The sequence below is a fragment of the Dipteris shenzhenensis genome, chromosome 5 (genome assembly GCF_047967505.1).
Source record: "Dipteris shenzhenensis isolate YYH24624 ecotype China chromosome 5, Dip_SZ_1.0, whole genome shotgun sequence".
Taxonomy (NCBI): Eukaryota; Viridiplantae; Streptophyta; class Polypodiopsida; order Gleicheniales; family Dipteridaceae; genus Dipteris; species Dipteris shenzhenensis.
Genome location: NC_141600.1, coordinates 3,545,980 through 3,554,833, shown reverse-complemented (window position 1 = coordinate 3,554,833; position 8,854 = coordinate 3,545,980). Strand labels below are relative to the sequence as shown.

The window sequence follows — 8,854 nt, the reverse complement described above, 5'->3', positions numbered from 1 at the left end:
GTATAACTTTACATAGGCAAAAGCTACTTGGTATTCATGATATGAATGTTACTAATAATGTTTACTTGGATGTTTAAAAGGTGCATGGTGCTAGAGGCATAGTACATGGTCAAATTCTATAAACTAAGAGAGATGGTAATAATAGTTTTGTATAATTTTCAAATTACACCTTATCGTAACAAGATGAACAAAGTTCATGTGGCCTGTTTTTTTGGGGGTTTGCATATTGGAGGGAAGTATAAATTATTGAGTGGTCTGGGAGATCCATTTAGTATAATATACAAGCAGGGCACTGTTTCATCATAAAACGGATACCATCTTGAAGATGGGTATGTTTCCAAGTCGATTTAGTAGAGAGGCCATCTCGAAGATGGGCAAGATGGACACGAAGCCTTCTTTTTTGTGTGGGTGGATTATTAGAGGGAAGTATAAATTATTGAGTGGTCTGACCAACATGCGTAGTACGTTCCGTGTGTGTTGTTGTTTATTGTTGCCCTTGCCCATATGTGGTCAAGAGTGGATCCATAAATTGTTGTTGGTTCAGTAATAAGTTGTATCATATTGTTTTGTTGCATTAAATTCACCAATTAGGTTTTGTTATGGTTGTTTAAGTTGTAGTCAATATTGAAGTCGCCTACAATGTATGTTTCTATGTTTGTTGGAATGTTGTTATATAATTCTTGCAACATATTTATTAGGGCACTTGTTTTTACATGCGGTGGTTTGTAAATGTTTATGATAATGAGTTTTTTTGTTGATCACACTTGCAGAGTCGTGACTAGGCATGCGCATGCGTTACTATAAATTGTTTGTGTTTGAATGGGTTGGTACTTTTTTGTGAAATATGTGGTTAGGCTTTGCCCTTGTGTCGAGTTGGTGTTGTTGAACCCTGGCAATTCGATGTTGTCGGAGTTGTTGTTCTTGGTCTCTTGCAGGAAAAGTATGGAGGCTTTCATGATCATGAATGTGCTTACAATGTTTTATTTGTGTTAATGAAAGAGCATGTGTTCAAGCATTGCAATGTCTGTTTGTTGTTCTGTTGAATTGTGGTTATTCCATTTTCAAAAACCCATGCTCTTTTTGTTCGTAGCCTTTCAATCTCCTCCAAGACGATGGTGTCAACTTTTATCATGTTTCTCTCTATTTTGCATGGCAAATATAAATTGTTTGCACTCTTGATATGTGAGAGGGCTGTGTAAATGAGGCCATGTGCTCGCATGTTAGAAGGATCAAATGCTAGTGCATCCATGGTGAGGCCTTGTGCACGATGGATTGTTCTAGCCGATGCTAGTTGTACCGAGAATTGCAGTTTACAGGCGCTGTTCAAATGGTTTTTTCCTATTCGAAACTCTCTTGTTATTTGCATTATTGGTGTCCAAGTTTGTCCACAGTCACACTACTGTATAAATCTGTGTTTTCTTTGTGAGTTCTTTCCCCTGTTTTTTTGTTCGCGAATTCGATCCACATTATTTGCAGTTTTTGTTCCATGTTTATACCTTTGAAAGTTCCATCTGCCCCATTGACGATGCCATCATCAATGTCCAGGTTCCCCGAGCATATTTTGCCACCAATCATATCTGCGCTTGTACTATCAGTAGTGTCGTAAAAGTTTTCCCTGAACCAGTGTTACCAGAGAGGAACAGCTTGATTTTTTTGTATGGATACAACCTTTTTTTTAGCATGGTGTCATCTATGATTTTCCCTTGGTTGTTGTTTATGTGTTGCAACATGTTGTAGTATACCTCATTTTGTAGCAATTGGTTGCTTTGATGTTGTAGAACTGGCAACTTTGTTTTTGTGTTTCTTTCTGTCATCTCTTTTGCAAGGTCGAACTTTTGTGGTTCTGATGTGGTCATTGAAGTGGTTGTTGTTGCAATCGTTTTGCTAGAGATAGCTGCTTTTGAATACTGTTAGTGATAGCTGCTTTGACTGCCTCATTTGTCTCTTTGTCAATTTTGGTTATGTAGGATGTGCAGTACGATGCTACCCTGTGTGGGTTTAGCACAAACTAGATATCTGTGTTTGCTTCCCAGAGTTTTGTAATTGAGGGGTTAAAATTGTTTGTGTACAGATCTTTTGGTTGCCTTTTCAAGAACACCATTGGTTTAGATATGTTTGATCTGAGAGCAAGAATATAATCTTCTTCATGCATTTTTATACGCTCCGAGAACATGTTGTAGGTTAGTCCTAGTGTTTCTTGTTCTAGTAGTATGGATGACAATGCTTTAAAAGCTAATCTATGTTTTGCTTTCTGCACTTCTTTTCTAAGTGGTAGTAGTATTTTTGTTTCCCTCATTGGAGGATGTGGGAAGCCAAAACGGCAGGTCTTGCTCTTCTTTGTGCATGTCTTCTTGTGGCCATGGTACTGGATATCTTGAAGTGGTACTATAATAAGTTGTGAGCTATCTGTAGTTATGTACTTGTCTACTTAATATTGTACTTCTTTGATGGTTGAGTGCCCATATGTCGGTGCTTCGTCTGTCCATAGCAACCCATGATTGTGCTGGCTTCCATGATTTTGGAATTCAGTAAAATGAAGAAAAAGTTATTGATTTTGCCAAGGATGTCCTTGTCTTGTCTGGCAACTGGGATTTAAGTGCTTGAAATTTGTGTGTGTAGTACCTTGTTGTTGTCATGGGGTCCGAGCTTGGGCAGGTTTGCATTGTTCTTTGGTAGTTTTTTGTCATTGTTGTTGCTACTTTTGGCTTGTAGCTTTTGTAGACATTGTAGTAATGGCTGTCATCGTTTCTCTGCTACCGAGAATGTGACGAAGAAGGTGGGTGCCTCGAGTTGTCTCAGCATTGCAAAAGCGTTTCTTTTAAGTTTTTGCTTGTAGTCTGTTGATGTGCGCAATGTGGTGAAGTTGTGATAAACTATTTTCGAATGCAATAGTTGTTCGATGTTCATGTCCAAACACCAAGGCTGTTCTTGCTTGCAAGCACATTCCTTGGATCTGTTCTTTTTGCATCATCACCCAGCTCGAGCCAATAACTTTCTTTACAAGTACTTTCATTGTCTTGAAGAATAAAATTTCGATTGAGAGTGTGAAATGATGATCTTTATGCTTTAGCTCCCACTTCACTATGTCTTGGTATGTTCGTGCACGTGTTGTCTCGTACATGCATTTCTGCCCATAAAAAAGTATCGGGAAAGAAAGTTCTTCGCAATGCTTGTCATAGAAAAGGCTTAGATGACTGAATCCTTCAGACGGTGCCATAGCCATTAATTTATCATTGAAATCGACAACTTGTTGTGAAGTGTATATCCCATGTACAAGTGTGTCAGTTGGATTTTCCTCATCATTGGCTTTGGCTGCACAATTGCTATCTAATCCATCGTTGGGTGCACCGGTTTCTTTGGCTTATTGCAACTAGGTGATATGTTGAACCCATAGCTCGTTTAATTGCACGTTGTTATCCTTGTATAGAGGTGTTTCCAACATTTTTTTTAGTGCCTTTATTGTCGTTGTTGGACAGACCAACCCGTCAGTTGCATTTTCCTCATCATTGGTTTTGGCTGCACAATTGCTATCTAATCCATCGTTGGGTGCACCGGTTTCGTTGGCTTATTGCAACTAGGTGATATGTTGAACCCATAGCTCGTTTAATTGCACGTTGTTATCCTTGTATAGAGGTGTTTCCAACATTTTTTTTAGTGCCTTTATTGTCGTTGTTGGACAGACCAACCCGGTAATGAAGTTATGTTTGTATTGCATTTTCCTATTTATTGCCACCATAACCGTTGCGCTGTCATCAATAAAACGCGACAATATTTTTTGGGCTCTTTCAATGTCTGTGAATACATGGACAACACTACCGTGGAGGCCTAGCTGGCCTTTGTATGTCAACTCATGGATTTGAGCAAATGGGATTATGACTGAGATTAGTCTTTGCTCAACTTTGTTTAGGCTTGAAGTGTGGCATGTTGGAGTTGTGAATGGCATACTTGGTTCTAAGAATTTATGCATGGTGTGCCTTGCCAAGTGCCTGTGACATAACAAGCATAGGGAGATATTCTCGAAAGGGAGATTGTCATCCTGTAGCAGTTGATCTTTCATGAATTCTTCATGTTGTTTTGTGGCTACTCTCAGTTTGTTGCAGAATGTCAGGCATCCGCAACAACCACATTCATAGCATGGAGTGTCGTTTATTATTAGAGGTATTTTATTTGGGCTCTTGATGAAGGAAATGTTGTGTCCGCAAACTGTTGCCCCCTTCTTTCTTTGCCTTTTTTCATTTCTTGTGTGGTTTGGGGATTGGGCATGGGGCTTTGCGTTTGAGTGGGCACCTAGCCTGGCATTGATGCTGCTTCAGTGTTTGTGTGTTGGGATCAGCAAACCCTATAAATTTTATTGCAAATTGGAATGATGCTAAATTTGTTTCCTTGTTGTTGATTGTTGTAGATGGTTGCTATTGCCATTTCTGCCTTGTCTTTGTTTTCGTTGATAATTTGCAACAATTGTGTTTCCTCTTCTGTTGTCTAGATTTTGTAACTTCTTTTAGTACTTGCTGGGAGAAGTGGTGAAATGGTGTGTGGTTCCAGATATTTATTCAGCAAGAGCCCTTTGCATGCCTTTCTCGAAGGAAGGCCAACATTAAAGAGGGGACCAATATTTCCATCAATAGACACCAAAACTTGAAAAGAGTCATTGAACCTAATGTGGAAGAAATGCAAAACTTCAGAGAGGAGTGTATGCTGAGATTGGGTTTCATATGTTGTGTTAGCATTTGCAATGGCACATTGTACTCATATGTCGGGTAGAAAGTATTTATGCAAGAAATGATATTACTATTGTTTGGGTAAGAATTGTTGAAGTCATTGTCTAACCTAAAATTACCCTCCTCTAGTGTTGCCATTGAACAGTTTTGAAGTTTTTTTTTTCGCAAATACAAGATAGCCTTTTTTACAAAATCAAAGAAAAGCGTGAACAAGAAAGTATATGCAAAGAAAGTACCATCTATATTTACATTGAAAATAAATGCAAGCAAGAGAAGCTTAGCTTTTTATGCGAGCCTTATTTGAAACAAAAATATGTACAAACATGGAAATGACTTGGCTCGTCAAGCGCTTCTCAAAGGAGCATGCAAGGCTTACACGCTCGGAGTGAAAGCAGTGCGAAACCGGCACTATTCACTTTGAACTCTCTAGATGGCTTTTTGTTGTAAAGCATGTTCCGTGTAGCAACAATGCTTCGGCTATGGTATTCCATGAAAGGGCAGTGCAATTTCAAAACTTCATCAACATGTACATCACGTATTTGGAGTGCCACTTGGGAGCCATCGCGAATCAAGAACATAGCCTTTCAAACATGGCACTTGCATGACTAGGTGAGGGCTGGCATGTGTAACAAAATGCGCTATCCCTGCTGACTCGAGGACCACCGCAACTACTATACTAGGATTCGACTAGGGGGTTGTTTAGGCCAACAAAGTGAAGGACTTCTACAACCTATATGCAAAATGGATTATAGTAGATGCATCCTTGCTCTTAAGCGAATTAGAGTGCACGGTGTAGATGTACCTTCTTCCCATAACCAAGTTGCGAGACTTGATGTATGAAGGTATTGTGCGATGTCTTTCATAGGTTTCCTTCTAGTACAGTACCTACAATGGTAAAATCAAATATGCCTAGAGCGTGTCGAGCTCGCATGAAAGATATATTTTTAGCGACGTACATCACAATGCCCTCATCAATGAATTCTTCTACTAGGAGGGCTAGTGTATGCCTTCATTCGGCCATAAATGTTAACTGTTTCAAGGGAGTGAAGAATATTATGTTACATGTGGGGAGTCCCTAAAGTTTAGAGGTGCTTCAAAATTTAATATGTACACAAGCAACTCACCGTAGCACAGTCTTTAGGATTTGGACCGTCTGCAATAATTATTTAGTCTATTGGTGGGCCGTCCAAATCAACTTTGACTATCACAAAAGCAATGGTGTCCATCATAGCCACAAATGAGGCCCTGGTTGTCTCCACTTAGCTCGCGGCCCATGGTGCATATACTCGAATGAATTTCTCTGGCACAAAAGAAATATCTCCCTCAAACGGTTCTCCTTTCAGTATAGTTGTTGTAGCATATACTCTTAGTGAAAGGAATGAAGTCTCGCCTTCACCGGCTACTCTTTTTGTAATTGTGGGGCCCTCAATTCGGTAAAAATCGTCCACTTGCAAGACGTCTTTCAAGTCCAAGACATAAGTGTGGGGGACATGGAGAGTGATGGTCTCACATCACTCTTCGGTGGTGAAGTCTACTCGCATGAAAACGAGGAAAGCGGCATCCTTCACCTTGAAGGTGCCGTACTTTGCAAGGGCTTTTCCGTGGAAAGCAACCTATAGGGAATGTACTCTGACAATGTGCTTATAGGCTGGACAGGTAGGTTGTTTGTAAGAGTGAGAGTCGTGTCCAGAAATCCTATCGCATTTGAGTTGTGCGGTTCAAGCATGATATCACTCGCATGCTCAAGCTTTGCAATTTCTTTATCCTTTGGGCCCTTACAAAGAGTTGCAGAGCTCGCTGGAATCAACAAGGAATGGGGCATGTTCAGTGGAATATCGATTAAGCGTTTACATTATCGGTGGAAACATTGCTACCACGAGAAAATAAAGGAGTTTGGTTTTTTCTTGCAACTTGAAAGTCTAGTGAACGTGTATGTCGAGATCAGACTTTGCATAGAGGGGATGCAAAGTATTTCAATGTCTTGTAATTATGTTTTCGTTGCATCGCTAAATTGAAAATAACAAGTTCTATTGACTTATATAACAAGATATGGAAAATTGAAACAAACACCAAGAGTGGTTGGCTTGAGGACGCAAGTTAAAAAAGAACTAAAATTTGCACTCCCAGGAATGTTCAAGTTATTACTCATGCGAGGAGATTGTTCTTCCATCAAATTCCAAAGTGTGATATATAGTGGCGCAAACTAGATTGACCAAATCAAAGTACTTAATTAGAAAAATTATTCATGCTACACACTTGTTATTTCAAAATCAGATTCATCCTCGACGAACGGGAGCTCAATGTCCATGTCTATCCTGCATCGCATAGTCAAAAGACACCCTTTGCTGCGTACCTCTTTTCGAACTGGCCAAAAGAAAAAAGTGAGTATTTCTTAAGGTAGTGGTGGCTTCTTTACGATGCGGTGGGTCAAAGCGCAAGGAAGGAAAATTACCTTCAGCATAAGCCTGCTCTGCATCGGCTTGGAAAACACCTTTCAAAGTTTTTTTGGTGCTCTTTTGGAACACAGCCAGAGTGGAGTGAAGATCTACGGCGCAACGCGAATTTTAGAATGGCCCAGACAGAGCGATGTGGGAAAGCGAGTAGGCAAGACTAAATAAGAAGTAGGCTAACAATGGAAAATCAAGGAATACCTTCAGCTAGTTCGTGCTGCATATTAGCATTTGCTTGTTTAGTATGGGAAGTGCTCGTTTGAGCAGAGTCACTGACTAATCGTTGGCTACTTGCAGGTTAGCTTGGGACGTTGCCGCACCTCTCGTGCTTCTGGAGAGCGGTCCAACACAGGCGAACATAAATTTTACAAAACATGCTAATTGTGATTAGCCTTACGAGATTGGAAGAAACGAACTCTATTTACCTTCCATACGTGATGTAGCTTCGTCGGCGTATCCAATTTTCAGCTCCGCTATGCTTGTCATATCTACAGAACCAAACAAGAGACGGACGTTTAAAATAATGTAAAGGTGCCAACGTAGAATGGACAAATCAATGAGTAAATGAAATTGGAAATTTAGAATCGAGGAATGAATGTGGAAATGAAAAACGTGACTAGTGAATTGAGAACACCACACCTTTTTCAAATTGCCCGCTGCTTGTGTCCATTTAGTCACCAAAAAAGCTGCTGCTCTTCATCAACGCCTGCCATTAGAGTAAGCACTTTTGCACACAGAATCACGAAAACAAGCGTAGGTTGAAATGGTTGTTTTAAACAAGGCGCAACGCGGCCAACCTGGCAGATTGATTTAGTATAAGATAAAAGCAGGGCACGGTTTGGCCATAAGGGTAATACTATGAAAAAGATGGGCAAGTTTCAAAATGAATTTAGTATTGAAGATGGGCAACATCGACACGGTGCCATGGGTACAATCCAACACGAAGATGGGCATGGTCCCTCAAATTTGATTTCCAAATTCAGCACCTAGGGACTGATCTATCGAAATTTGGGCTGTCGAGGACGTGGCACAACGCAATGTTTTCGCTGTCTAAATTCAAGCGGGAGAACACCAATGAGAAGCACCCACGCGAACCATTGCCAGCATTCAGCACCATGTGCGTGCAAATTGACGTGATGTAAAGATACACCATTTTTTTAAAACGATGCATAAGATGAGAGTGCTCTCAATGGAAGCAAGAACGGAAGAGGGAGAGAGAGAAACAGAGAGCCACACAAGTTTTGGTGGGTGCAGAACCACCCTAATCTTCTTTTTCATTCATTTATATATGTGTTTGAGTATTGTACATAACCAGGGTAAAGGCATAGTAACCTTTAACCCCCACAACTTCCCACTAAAAGGACAATGTGCCTTTAAGGGAGAACAATCAGTGAGCATACTATCCAATGCCCATCAATACACGACAATACTCAAACCGCTAACTAGGTAGACTCTTCGTCAACATATCTACATGGTTATCATTTGTATGAAACTTGACAAGCTCTATGCACTTGTCCTTAGGTACCTCCCTGATGAAATGGTACCTGACCTTAATGTGTTTGGTCTTAGCATGAAAGATCGGATTCTGTGCTAGCTGAAAACCACTCATGGAATCACTATGCAATGTCAGTACACCTGTATGAATCCCCAAATCTCCCACTAGCCGATCAAGCCATATAGCCTCCT

At 40.3% G+C, this 8,854-nt stretch overlaps 1 long non-coding RNA gene across 1 annotated transcript; it reads right to left on the bottom strand.

Annotated features, from left to right (window-relative positions):
* Window positions 1-6,864: 6,864 nt before the first annotated feature.
* On the bottom strand, window positions 6,865-7,870 carry LOC147901511 (uncharacterized). Its single transcript, XR_015540964.1, has 5 exons — window positions 7,808-7,870; window positions 7,594-7,656; window positions 7,370-7,499; window positions 7,171-7,263; window positions 6,865-7,082 (listed from the first exon to the last, which is right to left on the bottom strand). It is a non-coding gene; the product is annotated as an uncharacterized LOC147901511 (long non-coding RNA).
* Between the last annotated feature and the right edge of the window lie 984 nt (window positions 7,871-8,854).